The sequence below is a fragment of the Euprymna scolopes genome, chromosome 8 (genome assembly GCF_053919585.1).
Source record: "Euprymna scolopes isolate OS-2025 chromosome 8, ASM5391958v1, whole genome shotgun sequence".
Lineage (NCBI taxonomy): Eukaryota > Metazoa > Mollusca > Cephalopoda > Sepiida > Sepiolidae > Euprymna > Euprymna scolopes.
Genome location: NC_136489.1, coordinates 28809045 through 28829740, shown reverse-complemented (window position 1 = coordinate 28829740; position 20696 = coordinate 28809045). Strand labels below are relative to the sequence as shown.

General features: G+C 30.6%; 1 protein-coding gene across 5 annotated transcripts in view; it reads right to left on the bottom strand.

Annotated features, from left to right (window-relative positions):
- The window catches only part of LOC145283516 (neuropeptide Y receptor type 2-like), a 1003835-nt gene that overhangs the window by 248908 nt on the left and 734231 nt on the right, over positions 1–20696 (bottom strand). The gene's annotated exons all lie outside the window — the stretch shown is intronic.

Genomic DNA, 20696 nt, shown 5'->3' with positions numbered 1-20696 from the left:
TTTTCTACAGCATCTCTATTATTTAAAAATTGCATAAATGAGTAAAATAATTTATAGTATAAAAATAAATAGAAATAATAAAATTTTAAACAGTCTGCTTGGACAACGACGAAAAGGTCTCAGAAAAAAAGAGTAACTAAAGTATTAAAACATGCAAGGTTGTTATAAATAATTCTTAACTAAGACTTATATAAAACTATACCATAGAAATGTACAGGATGAATATAATAACTAGACGAACCATCGACCAATTATAATTATGTCTAGCAAAGAAAAAGGAAGGAATTCGATACGTTTTAACCTGCATAAGAGTATGTACATACTTCACAACGTACCTTAGGAGGTTATCGAATAATGGAAAGATACTCAGCCTTTCATCCAATACAATATTACCGACAAAGAATTTGCAAGAAAAAAATAGTGCGCTTGTCATTTTCTATAAGTACTAAAAAAGAATCACATAATATGAAATCGTATAATGCGAACAATAATGAGATAATAAGGAATTTGAATGTTCAATTGTCCATGTGAGTTACATATAGAAAAGGCACTGCAGAATTACGTAGATCTGGATCGATATTACCATGTTCTATAACATGATAATATCATGAAGTAACTATAGATACAGACAATATTAAGAACACTGCTAGTGTCGTGATTTTTTTTACCACGCAGATCTATACTTAATGATAATGCGAATCATTTTAACATTATTATTCGTAGGATATGTATTGTATAAGCATTATAAGTTGTAGTACAAAATTCCAGGCGAAACATTATTAAAATGTCGTTACGTTGAATTCCGGTGAACTAAAATTCGATATACTTTCGGAGAATCTTTCTTGATCATCGGATGTCTGCTTGTTCAGTAATACCTCATTAGGGATTTCCGATATATTCCTCTGTCCCAACTAATTAAGATTTTATGTTGGTTATGGTTTATCTTAAGATAATCAAGTAAGACGTTCTTATTGGATATTTATAGGAAAGCACCCTGTTTCTGTCGAAAATTCTCTTTTATAGATTTATTTACTTAAAACTATGTAATCATAAAAATGTTAAACGCTCATATAATAATTAAGTCTTGAAACGCACGTGAGCGTGGTTTGCCATTAACTCTATTTTAAAAAAAAAACGTGGTTTCTTTGTGTAAAATAAGAAAAAATACAATGCGAGGAGTTATTAATAAACTGTTTAATACTTTTAACCCTAAATGATTTTTGTTTCGAATCTAATATTATATAATATATAAAAAAAAGATTTGAAATCTACTCTCGTATATATCAGGCAGAAGAGAAAATAATAACAGTTCTATATGATCCGTCTTTGAAATGAAAAAATTATTAACAAATACTTGAATATGATATTTTAAGTAAAAAAATAAATATGCGTTTACTTGACATATTCAAGATATGGTATAGCCGGTTACTATAATAGATTAAAGTTTGGTATATAATGAAGCAGGCGTCTAAAATAAAATAAAAAAATAATGATATTAAGATCAGATAAAAAATCATACTCGCATATTAAATTATAACACGACTAGTATAGACAAATTCCCATAAAAACGATGATCGTTTTACTTGTAGAAACAGTAAGCGATTAGAAAATACGCTAAATTACACACAAGTTAGACAAGCATTTCATCCGCGGCATGAAAATTGTTAAACAAAATGTGTTTTTATTATATATATATATATATATATATATATATATATATATATATATATATATATATATATATATATTATATTTATATATATATATTTACAAAATAAAGGTACAATATTCAATTTAAAATTAATTTATCTTCAAAGTTCACTTTTGTAAAATTTATAAAGTAAGGTATACACATTTCATTAAAATTGAATCAAAAATTACCTTGAATTTGTTTAATGTTATGCATATTTTTTTGCACTTTTTGATAAAAAAACATTGAACATTTTATATCTATATCCTTAATTACGAGATGAAAGATAATTTTTTTAAATTGCAAGAAAATGTACGTTACATAAAATAAATTAGAGGAATTTTTTTGATTTAATTTCAATTTAATTCTTATACCTTACATTGTAAAATTTATAAAAGTAAAATTTGAAGATAAATAAATTTCAAATTGAATCTTGTACCTTTATTAGTAAAAATATTTTGATTAACAATTTTCCTGCCTTTGATGACATGCTTTTCTAACTTGTATCGTATCTTTTTCAGATTATATCTTAAAACTCTCCTTTTCTCTATTTCAGTTTGAATTTCTCCTCACACCACAACGCATTTTTGCAACCCCCTCTTTGTATTATTACAGGTTTGACTGTTCTCTCTGATTCAGTTTGTATTTCTCACCACCCTACAACTCATTGGTGAATACCCTCTTTTTGTAATACAGGTCTGAATAGTGAGAATATCTGCATTTTTAACAAACACTTTTAAACAATTTTTTTTAGATTACATTTTTTAAACTTTCTTTAAAATTTTATAAGGAGCACATTTCATACAGGTTTCATTAACAAATATTCAGTACATAAGGAGAAAAACAGAGATAGAAATTTCAAAAGGACTGCATAACTTGGTACGATCAATAGTAGTACTCGGCAGCGAAAGTCTTTGTTATTATTATTATTATTATTATTATTATTATTATTATTATTATTATTATTATTATTATTATTATTATTATTATTATTTAAACATTTTGTATTCTGCTCCTTCGCGGGAGGAGTAATTTTAAAATAAGATTTTCAGAACTACACGAAATGATCGATACGATTCACGTTGCCATTTCCTCTGATGAATGTGTTATTCAGGAACTCATCATTGGTCTTTTTGAGAAACAGTATCAAAGTCACTATTCCTTTTTGTATCATCTAGTCGCAGCCATCACGAAAACTCCATGATGCCCAATACAAATATAAAGTAATTAAAAATAAATTTAAAAAATAAATAAATAAGCTATTGATTATTTAATGCACAGCTTGTGGTATTTTTTTTTAAATATAGATTCCCCCAGGATACTTTCTCCGTTTTCAATCAATAACTCATTATCTTAAGCAATAGCTAGAAAACCGTTAAGTTCGTTGCAATATTGATTACATGCGAAAACAATGACCTGCTCATTTGCTATAATTGAAAGATTTTATGTATAAGAGAATTTTCTTTTTATTACTAGCGAGGCTGAAGGTAAATATCACTAAACTCTTGGGTTTTCCGTGTGCCCGGAGGTGACAAGTTCTTGATCTAAGTTTTTTTTATTGTTTTAATCCTTGCTTTGAGAGAAACACTTTCTAATCATAAAAAGCGATGGGTTTCTTTTGTGTGTGAGCGAAAGCTGAGTAGCAAATAAACAAAGTAAATGAAATAGCTAATTTTGTACTTCTAATCTCTAAGACGATTGAATCGCCTATAATAGGAAGGCATATTTAGAAGCAAAAGATTGATCGACAAATTCGAATATACTCAGCTTGATAGAAATGTTTGCCCTAATAAAACTAATAAATAAATTATAAATAACATTCTAAGAATATATATTTTAATTGTTTATCTCAACCTTCATATAAAAAATGGCAGTTTTAGAATATTTCCTTAAATTTAAAGTCGAAGTCAACTCATCTTATATATCTCAAAGTTTTATAATATCTTTATTTCTACTTTTAGCTCTAATTTTATAGATCAGTCGTCTTATTTATTGTACTAAAACTGATCGGCAGGATAATTTGTTAAATAATTTTGTAATGTATATGATATATATATATATATATATATGTATATATATATATATATGTTTAAAAACAGTTTTGAGCAATATTAAATGTATTGATTTTAAAATAAAATATTTTCCAGTATCTGTTTTTAGTTTGTCATTTGTTTTGTTTAAGTGTTCCTTTATTTTGTTAGGGAATTTGCAATTGGCTTGTTTGAAGATATCCCTTACGACCGAGTTTTATCACAGAAAATTGGTAGGAGTTATAAATAGTTGAATGTTAATCCCAAATTAACGCTCCTTCTCTGAGTTGATTTAATAACTGATGCTATGACGCTATTAGTGTATTTTTGTAGTCATGTTCAGTGAATTCTTCTATAATTTATTAAAAAAATAAGACACCTCGATTTTGCAAACTTTCCAGCGCCCTTCTTAAAAGAAATCATTTTTGTGCTATTTTTGAATTTCTTGGGAAATACTTAGAAAGCATATTATTGTTAACAGATATCTAATGCATTTGAAAAGTATAATTTTTAATTAGTATATATTATATATGGTTAATTTAATATATTTTATATTCTTATATATAATGCTATTATTTGTTATCATTATTTATATTTATATATAATTAGCTTTATATTTATATTATGGTTTTAATTATTATTCATGTAGGAAATGGTATTTTCCTCCTTTTTTAACAGAAACACTGTCCCCGTAAGCCACTTCCACTTCAAAGTAAAAATGTGGAAATATACATTTCGAAAATTACATTTTAGAAATTAGTATAGTATAGTGTACGTAAAACTCTTCGATCTGAAAACATACATAATATTGACAGATAGCTCAAATATAAAATAATGCTTTATCATAGTATTTGTTGATTTGTACTTTTTAAAAGAGATAACCGATATTAAAAACATGCGAATCGGAAAGTTTTTCAAGATTTTCTCATTGTTTATTTCTCTTTCTTTTTCTGTGAATGAGACAGTTTGGTATTAGTACATTCATTTTATATATATATATATATATATATATATATATATATATATATATATATATATATATATATATATTAATTTTTGATATAAATACATTAAACATATTTTTAATATATTTTTTTTTGTTTTTGTGTGTGCATTTATTTAATAATGTTATTTCTTTCTGAATGAGAAATGTCCGTTCTAGGTAGAGCATCGTCAATAATGTTATCTATCCTTTTGAGTGTTCGATTATAATACTGTAGAAGTAGAGTAAATCTTAACTCTCTGATTTGTATTGAAAAACTATTGTGAAAATGGGAGTGGATTCTCATCAGAGAAGATTCGAACAGGGTTTACAGGTTACACTGAGAAATTAAAAATGTTCTGGGCCTGATTGCAAAGCTAATCATTCTTTTTTAAGATTATTCCCATGGTATTTGTTAAATATTCTTGAGATGTATCCAATAGGTTTCTCAACTGCTTGCTCATATTCTTAGATGAGAAGTTCTATCCAGTGGTGCATTACTGACATCAAGTTGTGCTGTAAAATGCCCAGAAAAATCTTGAGTTGTAGGAGCTTTTCCACTACTAATAATTTATTCGTCTTTGTTAAAGCGTTGTTACAGAATTAGCTCCATTTGTGTTCTTTCCTTTTTACGGAGATTAGTAAGAGGGCATGCTATTATTGAGAAATTCTTACAACGTCTTCGATAGTATCCTGCCATACTGGGAAAAGTCATTAGTTGCTTTTTTTTATTTCTTGTGATCTGATATTTTATGATAACGTCCACTTTTGTCAAGATAAATTTAACCTTTGTATGACCGATAATATGGCTCACATAAGCCACTTGTGCGTGACAATATTAACTTTGGCTTACACTAAACATAAATTCGGGTTGTTTTATCACTTTAGATGTATATCCCAAGTGTCACTGTACAGAATTACATTTTCGATGTTAAAATCACATAAATAAATATCATACAGCATAGATTCCATCATGTACGAAAATGTTGCTGGTGAATTGATATTGTAAAGAAACATCTAGAGTGAGGAATACTGAGATTTCTTTCGCCTCGTTTTTCTAAAGGCATTTTCCAATAACGTTTTATCAGGTCAGATTTTCTAACATACTTTGACCTGCTGATGTTTTCAATGCAATCATCAACTCTAGAAATTAGAAAAAGAGTCAGATTTTTTAATTTCATCAACTTTTCAAGAAAGGTTATGAATCTATAAGTTCATTAATCTTTTCATACAGGAATACAAGGTGAAATTCGTTGACGGATGCTTGGTTTCATCATATCGTTTTCCAACATATATTTAATTTCCGTACACACGTATTTAAGCCTGATTGGATTTATCCGATAAAATGTTGTTTGATTGGTTTTTCATCTCCTTGAAATCCATCATATACTGCAACTGTTTTTTTCTAGGCTTAACTGAAAAACTATCTCTGAACTCACATACCAAAACACATATCTTTTCTATTTATATGATAAATATTTACATCTGTCATGCAAATTAGATAGGATTTCTGGGTGTTTGATTTATTAAAGTGGCATGTGTCTTCCTCGTTAGTAACTATATTTGTTTCATTGTTTAAGTGAGTTTCTTTTATTTATTAGTGTCTATAATATCTGTCAATAGGGAGACTAAGTTCATTTTAGTTATAACCTTCCTATAAATTTAAGGTTTTAGCAACTTAATATAAGTACCGTATTTACCTCCTCTAATCTGGAGTTCGTATGATATAATTTACCTTATGAATTTCTTTTCTCGTTTCATATGATCTAAATATCCTGTCTGTACGGACTTAGCAAAAATGCTAAGAATTTCTATCCCACTTAAAACTTGCAATGTTTACTAGTTATAATTGTACGTAAATTACATTTTAATTTGATTTTGTAAAATTACCTTGCTCATTATCAAGTTGATTTTGTAATTCTCCTGAGTCGTTTGTAATGTATAATGTAGTGCTATCTTATTTTGCATATATAGTATTAGTTTTTTCTAGATCATATGGTAAAAAGGTTTCGTTTAATATAAACATATTGGTTGGTTTTAAAGTGTTTATGTTTTTAATCTATTTTCCTTTATATCTAGTGACTGCACAGTCTCAACATAAGTTTTTATATACTTCGTCGTCACTAATTATTGCTGGTTGTGCTCTTGCCTCTAACTGCAAGGAGTAACTTTTATTATAGGAAAAGCGGATCATCCAGCGACTATGACAGAGTAATTTATTAACTTGCATTGTATATAGATTTTATGAACTAGTACTATCATAGCACTCAACCTTATCATCCGTTAATAAACAAGATCTTTCGTGAAGATCGATTTCGGTATGGGTAATATAGCTTCTTGCAATAGAATTTGAGATGCACCTGTGCCTCGTGATCATGCAAACTATTTACACTTTTAATAATTTGGTACACCTGGAAAACAATTTAGCAATCCGGAAAAAAGTGCATACGTTCTTTCGCTGTTGTGTAACGTTAAAGCAAATGTGATTATTGAAGATGTAACCAATAGATACACATGCACTTCTTATTATTGTCATTATTAAATAGATAGCCAGTATGTCTTTGAAAAATACTCAATACAATCCAATTAGAATATTAATGCATTTCAAAAACCATCTTAAGCGAAGTAAATGACACGATGCTCATGTAAATGTTAATGTTCATGTAATCGCCAAAATCTATATGAATTTATTGGTGTAGGCGAAGCAGGGAAACGCTAAGCAAAAGTCAATAGTATAATATAAAAAAGAAGATCTAGAAAACCAGGCGTGTCAAAAACAGGAAATCAAATCGATTTCTGCTGTCCATTGTTAAATCCGCTTGATCATTCAAGTTTATTATTCATCGATCTTTTGGCTTAAAAAAACGATTTGACGTTCTTACAAAGCCTGTCTTTGTAGACTAAGCGCAATGTCCCCCAGGAGACGCACTGTTTGAATTGTTGCAACGCAGTCTTAAGATTAAAATCTAAATACAACATGCCTACTTACTCAATCTAATGATAACAAAGGCTTTAGTGTTTCGCTGGCTGTAATCAGTATCGTAGTACATGCTATTATTATTATTATTATTCAAAAGGAAGAGTCGAACAGTCCATCATCAACGATTTATTTTTTAGAAATGTTTGGCGTTCTCTGGAGTCTGAGTGACAAAATGTACTCCCAACTCTCTATTAAGCTCAGACCCTTTCGATAAACTCTGCAGGGAAAGTATGGTATGGCAACAGCGGCGTACAAATGATTTCTTTTTAGCAGCGAGTATTGGTTCTAACTTAAATTTGTGTGGAATAAGCATTGGCCAAATTCCTAGTCCAGGTCGAACTTATTCAGTGGAGGTATGCCTTTTGCTCCCCTCCCCGGCCTTTCCATCCATCTTAACCACCCTTATATGTTTGATGTGTGGGTCAGTTGATTGTGACATGATCACAGGCTCTAGGGATGCAGGAGGTTTACTTAAGATTACACAATTTCAGTTTTCAAGAGTATATGTTATGTTACATTGGGTTGTGTATCTGTAGTAGTATCTGTATGTACGACTTGTGCAGGTAGATCATGTACGTTAGGCTCCGCATTATTATTATTATTATTATTATTATTATTATTATTATTGTTGTTGTTATGGTTATTATTATTATTATTATTATTATTATTATTATTATTATTATTATTATTATTATTATTGCACTAGAATTATTACAACACTTTTCTCACTACTGACACTGATCTATGATCATATTATAAACATATATATTAAAGATACCATGACATATATGGCGGTATATAAGCATTTAGAAATATTTAGTGGAATTTTAAATATGTATGTGTCCACTCCTCCTCCACATCAGAGGTTTGTATTAAATATTTATATGTTTTCTATTTCTATCTATCTATATCTGTATTTATCTCTGTTGCTATGAATTTAATTACGTACCCATCTATCTGTCAATTTATCCATCTTTCTATATCTTTATTTATTTATTTATTTATCTCTCTCTCTCTCTCTCTCTAGGTAAGACACTCTTTCAAAACCCCCAATACTAATGATTACTGCAATACCATTTCATTGATTACTGTACACGCAATAATCCTTATCCTTGAGTGGCCTTCGGACCTTGATAAGTGGGGACCTACATGTAATATATATATATAGATATAGATTGATACAGATATACCTACTTAATTTACTCACATAAAATTAATATACGACAGTATAAATGTATGCGTAAACTTTAAGTATTTACATCCAAACTGCTCAATACCTAGGTAGAGCTTGTTAGTCCGTTATAAAATAAATATGGCGATTAAGCTACACTGAATATTTCGCGTTTCATCAACTCTAGGACTCTTCAGGCTTATGCGCCTGAAGAGTCCTAAAGTCGATGAAACGCGGAATATTCAGTGTAGCTTAATCGCCATATATATTTTATAACTGACTATATATTCTGTTTAATGATTTCAAACTTGTGTAAACATTTAAAACCCCTGCATCAAATTAATGTCAGGGACTTCTCAAATATGACCTTAAACCACCCCAGTCAGTTACAGAATTTATTTTACTATGTGACGTCGGATTTTAAATGCGCTCCTCATGACATGCTCAGGTTGTGTTAGTCTGATTTGGAGCACAGGTTAGTTGGAATATGAATCGTCAATTATCGCTTGACTGGACAATTCTTGGTATTAGCCGTATTTATATTAAAAAATGACACGTTTCTATCGAATTTAAGAAGTTTCGCCAACGTAGTTGGTGTTGAATATCTTTTACATGTACAATTATTTTACTCTATATTTTAAAGAATAGACTAAAAAAAGGAACAGGAAGGGAGAATGGAATATATCCAAAAGTAGGTTGAAATAGAAAGAGAAAAACAGCAAGTCCCTTTTTCTTTAGTGCGTAAGTGAAAAAATTTATAATGTTATATTTCTAACAAATAAAAACTGTGATGAGCTGACATTTGCACAACTAGTAGTCGTTATCATCCATATTAAAATACTAAAATTTGAATTCTTTGCAAAGTATAGAAAAATAACTATAACAGCTATTGATATATTTTCAAAATAGGAACGTCCAAAAGTAACGGACAAAATTAGTGGAAATATACAGATCATGCTTATTATGTTTTTTTTTTGTTATATCATATAAAGAATAAGCCTTACTTAGTCATTTGAAAACATTGCACTATGCCGAAACGCCCAAAACATGATTACTCTCTAAGAGACAAGCTATTGTGTATTTATACGATGGAAGAGCACATCATTAGAAGGATTTCAGTGAATGTGAAACTTTCCAAGATTGTTGTAGGCAGGGTTGTTAAATCCTACAATGATAATGCCAAATTAGTTAGTGCTTTAAAACTGGCGGACCTCGCAAAACCTCGGAAAGAGATGATCGAATAATGCAGAATATGATATTAAAGGGCCGTTTTAAGCCTTATACAGAAGTTAATAGTACGTCATGTGTTAATGTGTACAGGGAGTCTGTTTATAGACGACTGCAAGAAGTAAGGAGGTTCCATTGTACCTACAGGAAGAAATCACTTGCTAGTTCAGAGAATATGAAGAATAGATTATAGTTTGCAAATAGGAATATAATTTGGACATATAAAAATTGGGAAAATATTTTTAGGGATAAAACACGTTTAATTTATTTGAAAATGATGAATAAACAAGTAAAGAGACGTATCAGTGAAAGATTAAGTGCGACGTGTACTACGAAAACTGTCACGTGTGTGGGTGGAAATGTTTTCAAGCCAAGGTACAACGGCTCTTGTCCGGTTATAAACTCGTGATAACGCGCAGATCTATAAGAACATTATTCACACTCATGTTTTGCCAATTATGCAGAATTAAGGTTTCTATAGGGCAAACTTTTACAAAGATAATCCCCCCCTGTCATAAGACAAAGGTTCTACTGAGTTACCTCCCCGAGCAAGATTTCGAATTTATGGATTGGCCACCGAAAGGTTCTGACATAATCCAATAGAAAATCTTTAGAAGACCTTAGAAGTTAAAGGTATGGAAAGAAATTCCACTAACACGAAGGATTTGTTGCTTAAGCTTCATGAGGAATTGTCTAAAATAGGTATGGAGGATTGTCAAGAACTGATTCATGTTTGTAGCCGAACATGCACAGATGCCATAGAGAGGAAGGCCACATAATAAATATTGATTGTACGTGTATTTTTATTGTTTGTTGCAGTTTACATTGTTTTTCTAACTTCTGCTCCTTACTTTTGGGCGTTCCTATTTTGAAAATAAATGAATAATTCTTATAATATTTTTCTATCCTTTGCAAATGATTCAAATTGAATTATGCTTTTATGGATGATAACGACTACTAGTTATCAACATTTAAGCTTTACACAGTTGTTATTTCTTACAAATATCAGGTTTTTAAGTTTTGTCCATTAGTTTGTAAAACAACACTATATATATATATATATATATATATATATATATATATATATAATATATATGTATGTATATATATATATATAAAGAAGTAAAAAATTTGTTGGATATGTAAATATATATGTGTATGTATGTATACATGTAAGTATATATATATATATATATATATATATATATATATATATATATATATAGTAATTTATAAAATATATATGGCGACTAAGCAACACTGAATATTCCGCGTTTCATCCACTCTAGGACTCTTCAGTCTTATGCGCGAATTATGTGGTTGTTTATCGTTTTTATATGCTCCTCTTCTATTGAGGTTTTAGTTTGCCAATCAGCGTTATAGTATCCACCGCGCCCTTCCTATCAGCCAATGAACATGCATTTATCGGACAATCGGATTTATGGCCTCTGCTTGAGCTGTTCTTTTGTGTGTGCTCTATTTAGTTTCTTGATCTGTTTTAAAACTACGTTAGTGTATTTTTATTGTTAGTTTATATATATATATATATATATACATATATATATATATATAATGTGTGTGTACATGCATATATATATAATGTGTGTGTACATGCATGTATGCATATATATATATATATATATACATATATATACATGCATATATGTGTGATCATTTATGCATATTAATGTTTATAAAAAAAATTTATTTGTTTATTTTCTATTGTTTTTGTTAGTTTTAAAACTATTTTGTATCGTTATCCTAGAGTAAATTTTATCTTGTGAACACAGTTGTTTGCTATTTTTCTTCTACAGTTTAATAGATGTTAAAGTACAGGAAAGCAAATTTTTCATGAAAGCATAATCTGCATTAGTCGTCTAGGTCCCTACACGTAGTAGCTTGTCTTATTATTTTCCATTCGACGACCGGCGAATGTCCGCTTTCTTTGTGTTCCCAGAATTTATTCGCTAGTGTTGTTTTCATACGGTGTTTCTTTATTGTTGACTGTATTTTGTGGTCATAGTATCGGGTTTTTAAATCTAAGGAAGTCATACCTACGTAATATTTCTTGTTATTCGGGTTTTCTTTCGATAATATTGTGACCTGGTAAACTACCCTTTTGGTTAGACACTTATTTTTAAGTGGGCAAAGTGTGCGGTGTCTACAGTTGCATTTATCCTGTTCGTTTTTAGTATTTTTATTCATAGTATGGTTGTTCTTGTCCGGGGTTGGTTTATTATTATTATTATTATTATTATTATTATTATTATTATTATTATTATTATTATTATTATTATTAATATTATAATTATTAATATTATTATTATTATTCTTACTATTTCTGCTATTATTAGTTTTATTTTTGTCATTGTGTCTACTGTTTATGTTTTATTTTGTTGTTGTTTACATTGCTTTTATTTAATATTCTATTATTATGTGCTTTAATTATCATCTCTAAATTTTCGCAACAAGTGTAGGATCACTTTAATGTATTTTAATTGTGGTTTTAAACACGTGAAATTTTAGATATAGGTTTCTTGGCAGGAATCTAACTTAATACCTCATTTAGAGCCTTAAACAATACATTTTAAGTCGTCATAATAGGGGCCAAATTTTAAAAAATTTAACGCTGTTTTTTTTCTTTTTCTTTGCTCAATATACATCTCTAAACTCCTGGGCAACACCGGGCAGAAAACTTGTATAATATGAATCTCAATATTAGATACTTTATAAAACTGTCGAAATATAATGTTTAATCAAGTCTTTATGTTTGTAACAGACTATGTCGTTTACAACAAATTTAACCAAGATAATTTTTATCGAAGCCAGATATAAAACATCCAGTTACAGACGGACTAAAACTTCTAGACATACGTACGATTTTTCCATACTTATTTGATTTTATAATTTAGTCCATTTATGAATTCCGACGATGCTAGATGGATATTTCCTCTCTTACAGTTTTCTTTTTGTATACATGTTACGGCTAAATCAATCGTTGTTTTTTTTTTATTTACTGGTCAAACTCGGGAATGTAATCACCATACGCAAAAATGTGTGGATATAATTTCATTGTTATTTTTGTCTTTTTTCTGTCTTTATTTAAAGCGTTCTTTAAATACACCCTGGCTTAATAACGTGTATGTGTTTTTTTTTTAATTTTGTATACACTGTAGTAGAAATTTAACCTATAACATTTTCATTTCATATGACATAATACCGGATCCGGAAGATCAATTACGTAATAATACGGGATTAAGTTTTCCTTATACTGAACAGCTACTACATCATGCTCCTACGAAACCTGTCGGCTAGACACTGTTTTTATTTTGAAACAGATTTTTTTCATTAATGAATTTCGGATTTTGCCATTTTCTTTTTGTTCATTTCTTGTAAGACTTGCAAAAGGTTATCACATATAATCTCACCATTGGGCAAACACCAATCAAATTGCAAGAAAAAAAGAAACACTGGTTAAAAAAGACATATACAATAAAACACAACCGTAGCGTTTGTTTTTTTATACATTTATCACTGTCCGGGAATGAGATCATGCGGAATTATTGGCTTCCAAGCAACCAGCGATAAAATAAAATGAAGAGCCTCCATCTGGTTCTGAAATCAAACATGACGCATAAAAAAATTAAAAGATGTTTATTTAAAATAGAAACGTTGATCTTATCTTAACGTGAGGATAACGGCCAGGTTTTATGATAGTTACTATCTTATTTTATTTAAAATTAGCGATGAAACTTGGCGTTGCTACTGAGTAATAACTTCAAACATTAAAGTTTGAAGCAATTATTTTTTATGAATTTTTTATATGTGCACCCCTTCGTTTGATTTTCTTTATATGTCTCGTTGAAACACTAAAGCCAATAATGTGGCATTCTAGGCTGCTTGTTGCACTTTGACTCATAAAACAGAGGAAAGTGGATTTGATAAGATGTGATAAGAGAAGGGGGTGTAGGAATAGAAAATTTTCGAAACGGAAGGAATATAGTGCTAGAAATAAAATTAGTAGTGGTAATAGTAGTTATAAGATATGAAAGAGCGGTAGGATGTGAAGAAATGCCTCTGGATGTACGTAAAATCGAGTAAGAATTGATGTGAAATAATGATATCATGTCATTAAATAAGACGAAACGCGGGTATTATATGTTTAAATAAACTATATTAAGAATAAAAAGAAAGTAAATAAATTAATGAGGCGAAAACAAGGAAAATAGATTCTTTGAAATAATAGATTATTATATGCAAGTTATAATTTGAATTAGTCGAAGTGCTATAGTCAGCTAGAGTGTTTTATACAACTTCAGGTCGATCTATTTTTATACATTCAAAATTAACAATTTGTCGATCTCGTATCCGCCTTGGCAATTTACAGGAGATTTTGAACCGAAGCCACTATTCATCATGAATAAGTGATATAATCCCAATGTAATTCGTAAGTATAATCTAAGTACAATCTGACTCCACGATGGAATACCTAAATAATGCAACTTTGGAATAAAGTATTCTCTTCAAAATTCCGTTCAAATTCCCAAATTCGACAAATGACGCAATTCGCATTATTAAAAAATTAATATTTTATTAGATTTTACGAAAGTATATCGCGCAAAACTGCGAAGAATCCAATAATACGAAGAAATGTTTTTCTTTTCAAGAAAATTTACAAATAATATTTCGTCAACAAATGTTAAAATAATCAAAAGAGAAATACCTACCCCCCCCCCGACAAAAATAGAAATATATTTTATAAACAAATACAAAAAATATGTCGATTTAAAGTTTCAACAATTGGAAAACGCTCACAGTAATCCGGGAATTCCTGGTGAGGCTCTTGCCATAATTAACGACAAAAAATAAATAAATAAACCCCCAGGTAAAATTCTGTAAGAATATTATTGCTTAATTTCGTCTTTTTTTGCAATATTTAAAAGCATATTATTAGTGATTGCAAAATTAAACCAAAATAAAAAAGTTAAAAATTCGAAGATTTTTAAGTAATTTATTATACAGCGTTCACGTAGTTTAAGTAGTTTATTATACAGCGTTATCATAATATATCCCATTATTGGAAACACTAAACCGAAACAGGAAACCAAATTATTTCCCGTGTCATTGAAAGATGTTCTTTTGTTTTCTTCTGATTTTACATCGTATTATTTTTATTTGGCATTTATCTACCAGATTATTCTAATTTGTTTCTTTTCAAAATGACATCAATTCAATATGTAAAGACGCTTAGAGATCGTTCAGTTTCTAATAAACGTAGCTAGATAAATAATGCATCTAAAACCAAGCTTCTCTATTTACATCATCAACTTCTTATCCCCATCTTGCATCAATTGAAATGAATTGCTCTCGGTTTCAGGAGGCCTCAAGTTTCGATAAGCTTCTGGGCTTGGCCTTTACACCTGATCATAAATGGATCACGCACATCAATACTATTGACAAGGCGACTGGAAAAATGGCGGGCTCCTTCTATCGATCCAGTAGATATCTCAATGCTGGAGCAATTATCTATCTTTATAAGAGCCAGGTACGTCCAAGTATGAAATAATGTTGCCACATAAGAGCAGTAGCTGCTAGAACGACATCAAAATAGACTTTGTAGCCTCGTAGCACCCCTGCAACCTCTATATCACAGAAAAAACAGTTGCGAGTTTGTCTCCGCTTTATCATTATTTTCATGGAAAGTGTTCGATTGAGCTTCAGTCTATGTTCTCTCTTCGCCAAACTTCCACAAGAAACACTCGTCTAGCAGAAAACACTATCAATAATTCTCCCACTCTTTATCTGTGCCTAAACCTAAACGTAGATTCCATGAACAAAGCTTCTTTCTTAGAACTGCACACCTATGGAATTTTCTTCTGTTTTCCTGCGTTCCAGCTGATTACACCATGGTTGTCTTGAAGTCCAACGTAAAAAAGTTCTAGATATGTCGTTCCACTTGTTAACAAATTTACCGAATTCCCATTACTAACGATTTCTATATTGTCCAATTTCTACTGTACACTCTTTAACACTTATCCGCGAGTGGCCTCTTGGCCTGGATAAGTGGTGATGCCTATGTAAAAAAAAAAGTAAGAGCGGATCTTCTGGGAAAATTTCGCTTGTACCCCTAGGGTGCGTTTCGTGCTAAAATAGCTAAAACTGACACGTTTGTGCTTAGTAAAAGAAATTGATGGCTTGGATTTTTATAAAATTTTCTTAAAAGTTGTAACTGTTTTCTATAACATTTGTTTGTCTATACTTTGCGATAACTCTTGGGTGTTATCCAGAGTCTCTTTTAACACTCAATTTTTTTGGACTATTTAACCATATTTGTTAAAAATGTTATGTGTATGTCTATTTAGCAGTTTTGCCTGGTGCTAAACTCAAATTTTAATATGTTAAGGGCTTGGGGACTTTGGGGTCTAAATCCGAGGAATGCAAATGATGGTGCAGAACTTAAATTTACATAAGTTAAGACCTAAAACTTCACCTTTTTTTCATTTTCACAAGGATTTGATGTCCTCTAGGGGCTTTTGAGTCTAATTGAGGGGGATTCAATGCTGAACTTAGTATTTTTTATGCCTCGTTCACTGTGTACTCACAGAGAACCAGGCATGCCTGAATTGTTTTTATTTCAAATTATTTAATCAAGTAAAAACGCCATTTTTGATTAGTAATTTAAAAATATATTCTAGTAAATTACCTAAATGTTAATAAACAAAAAGATATCGTAAAAACTGAATTTAACTGAAATATTATGAAAAAAATATCTTCTTTTATTGAGTTGCCAAGTAGAAAATATCATTTTTTACTTGATTAAATCAATCACTCAATATCAATTAATGAATTAGGCTTTCATCAATGACGAATCCCTCTCTGGGCTTTAGTCATCTTTCTCTTTCCCGAGCTATCCGCTGCCATGTGGTACCCATATGCTGTATCAGGTCGTCCCTCCATCTAGTTCTTTGTCTTCCCTTTTGTTTCTTATGTTCACGAGGTGTCCATTCTTTTGTCCTGATGAATCATATGTTGTCATATTGTCTGGCTACATGTCCTGCTCATCTTGGTTTGGATGGTCTAATGTCAATAACTCTGGTTTGTTGGCAGATCCAGATTTTTGTTTTTCTTTCTTGAAGAGTAATGCCCAACGTAATTCTCCCAATCTGCATGTGTGCTACTGCCATGTTTTCACCATGGCAAGTTTTTGTGGCCTTTGTTTCATTACAGTAGACCATCAAAAGGAGAACATATTCATTGGAGATCTTCCCTTTTATATTTGCTTTTCGGCTTCTCATGATATTATCCATTTTCCAAAAATCCTCTCTCCGAAAGAAAGGGCGTTGCAAGCCTGTCGTGTTTAACCGTTATTTCCATGGACATGCTCGTCTCAGATCCAATCTCTGCCGCCCCTTGCCAACCCTTCACGAAAAACACCCGTCTTTCTGTACCTATTGACTATGCCTCCCCACGGGACATAATTAGGCACTAGGGTCGTTTTTTAACGCGGAGAAAAGGTACAAAAAAAATTGGCTCAGTCGTGAAGGACTTCTCCTCTAACGAAAGAGAACAAGAAAATGAAGTGCAGCCTCTGAAGAACAGATACTACACTTTGATCTTGACCAAAAGGCAAAGTCTTTCTGTAACCAATGTAAGTAACTTTCCATACTCTTTATGTGTGCCTAAATAAAAACGTAGGTGCCATGAAAAAAGGTTCTTTCTTAGAAGTGTACAACTGTTGAACTCTCTTCCGTTGCCTGTTTCCCACGTAATTTCCACTTGGATGTCTTCAAGTCCAACATAAACACATTCTTGATGAGCCACCCCCTCACGACGATTTATCAGATCTCCATTACTAGCGATTACTACGATATTGCCCCATTGCTTACTGTATACGCAATAACCCTTATACCCGAGTGGGTCTTAGCCTTGATAAGTGGTGACAACCATGTAATATATATTAACAGTGACAGCTACTTAGCTATGTTGTAGAATTACTTTGTTCCGCAACTTGAACAATTAAACTTGAAAGATGATACAGAGTTTCAACAGGATGGAGCTCCTTGTCACTTTCCTCGGCGTGTTAGACAGTTTCTAAATCAGGAAAGGGGGGCCATTTCATTGGCCTCCACGTTCGCCATATTTGACTACATTGGATTTTTTTATGGGGACATGTGAAAACAATTGTGTATGCAGCAAATACTAGTCCATTGGAAGATTTGAAAGCTAGAATAACTAATGTGATTTCAGGCATTACTAAAAATCATTTGGCAAATGTTTTTCATGAACTGAAAAATCGTATTACCCTTTTTATTGCTAATGATGGAGAACATGTGGAAAGTTAATAAGATTTTAATAAAGACTTTAAAAATATAGATTGACTTCTTTAAAATCCATTTAACAGGTTGTTTCTATTGCAAAGACCAATTAATTTATATTTTAAAGTGCACACGCACTTTATGGACACCCTGTATATATATATATATATATATATATATATATATATATATATATATATATATATATATATATATATATATATATCTTACGTCACTGAGAGCAAATAAAGTCTCGTCGAATTAGAATTAGATTAACGCATACAATTCATGGAAACCACACTCATGTCAAATAGTTTTCAATTTTGACTGACTTTATGCAATATTCTTTTTTATGCATGCAACGATTAAGTATCATATTGCACGGGTTTGATTATGGTGTTACAGATTTCAATCATTGATTATTTGTTTGCATAAAGAAGTCGGATATAAGAAAACAAAACAACGCATAAAGACAATAATTAAAGGTAATTTTAAATGAAATTTGTTTTTACTTTTCCTGGAGTCTGACTTAAAAACATGTTTTTTTTTTACTTGGGATTGCATTCAGTAATTGTATTTGCAAGCGCGTTTACAATTTTTACGAATCCTTACATGGCAATAAATCGCATTTTAATTTTGGCTTTTCATCAGTTAAGTGTATTACTTCTTTCGCTAACATTTTTGGAAACAGATGAAAATGAGTTTTTGTATGCATTAGACGTTGACTTAGCTTCCGCATTGTTTGCAACCATATTTTACTGGAACGAATCTAGGGCGAATAATTCAATGCAAAATGCAGAATAATTGACACATTGATCTTGAATACTGATGCAATCGTTTAGAAAAAAAACGCACGTATAAAAAATAGTTAAAACAACTCATCCGTTAGGTAGAAACGATGTCAGAAAGCGAGGTTTCTGAGTGGAAAATGAAAGAAGGAAACACACAAATATAACTGGGATTAAATACTTGATCATATAGAAAGATGAAGAAACGAAAAAGGTGTACAGTCATTATTATAAATGTTGAAATGTGTAAAGGAAAAAAACTGGTGATTACTAAAATATATAGAATGATAGATGTACATCTTATGTTAGAATAAGATAAGAGAAAATCAAATGTCATCAGATAGAAAACAGATTACGAGTTGTAATTATGGACGGTGGATAAATAAAGGTAGCGATCGAGAAATATTTGTGCATGAGATATAAAATAATTTAATATATTTAAACTAGAGTAAATAAGATAGGAAATTAGTCCTACTTAAAGTCAATGCAATATGTTCTGCGGTTTAGATATCTTAATGTGTTTAAACGTATTAAACTGACTGTAACACAATATTTTGCATCTTAATATACATTAATACTGAGTACTAACCATGCATTAACAAGAACAATAAAGGAATAAATAAAATGTAATCTTTTAGGCATGTTTTCTTTCTCTTTAGTATTCATTTTGACAAAGTGAAAGAACAATGACGACAGAAATTGATAAAATTCGCAGAAATTAAGAGTTAAGACTTGTGTAGAACAAAGGAAACCATTTTTTAATGCTTATAAATTAAATGATTTCCAAACATTACGATCTAATCCGGTGTAAATTCAAACAAAACCAATTTGTTTCTTCCTTTGCGGCTTGCATTTACAAATATATGCGGCCTTACGACTTACTTAGATGATGTTGAATCATTTCTCTTAGCAGACTCCCGGATCTTTTTGCGCTAAATAAAACTAACTACTCCATCCACTTTAACCACTTTAAAATATCTGAGTATCTCCTAGTTTGCGTAAGGACTCTGACAGATGTATGTATGGACTTGGAGCTTACATTAAAAACACCCTCCATTTTTGACTAGAGAATCCAAACTAGAATCAGACGACCATGTATATAGATTAAACTTACTTAGCAATATAGCTAATTACGCACAAACTTTTCTGCTCTCCTCCGATCCAGGCCTGTACGCTAATAAAATAAAATCTCTCACAACTTAGATACAACACTTCCTTTTGATAATAGCGCGCAATTACATGTATTTTATGACTTTTTCTTACATGGTATTCAACACTTATCAAGGCCCGGAGGCCACTAGGGCATAGGGGTTATTGCGTGTACAGTAATCAATTGGATAATATCGTAGTAATCGTTAGTAATTGAGATTAGATAAATTAGATTAGTTATAGAGTAGGGTTTATTGAGAAATTATTTTATGTCAGACTTGAAGACCTCGAAGTTGTAGTCAGGTGGGAAACTGACAAAGGGCAGAGAGTTCCACTGGTGTGCACTTCTAAAGAAATAAGTATT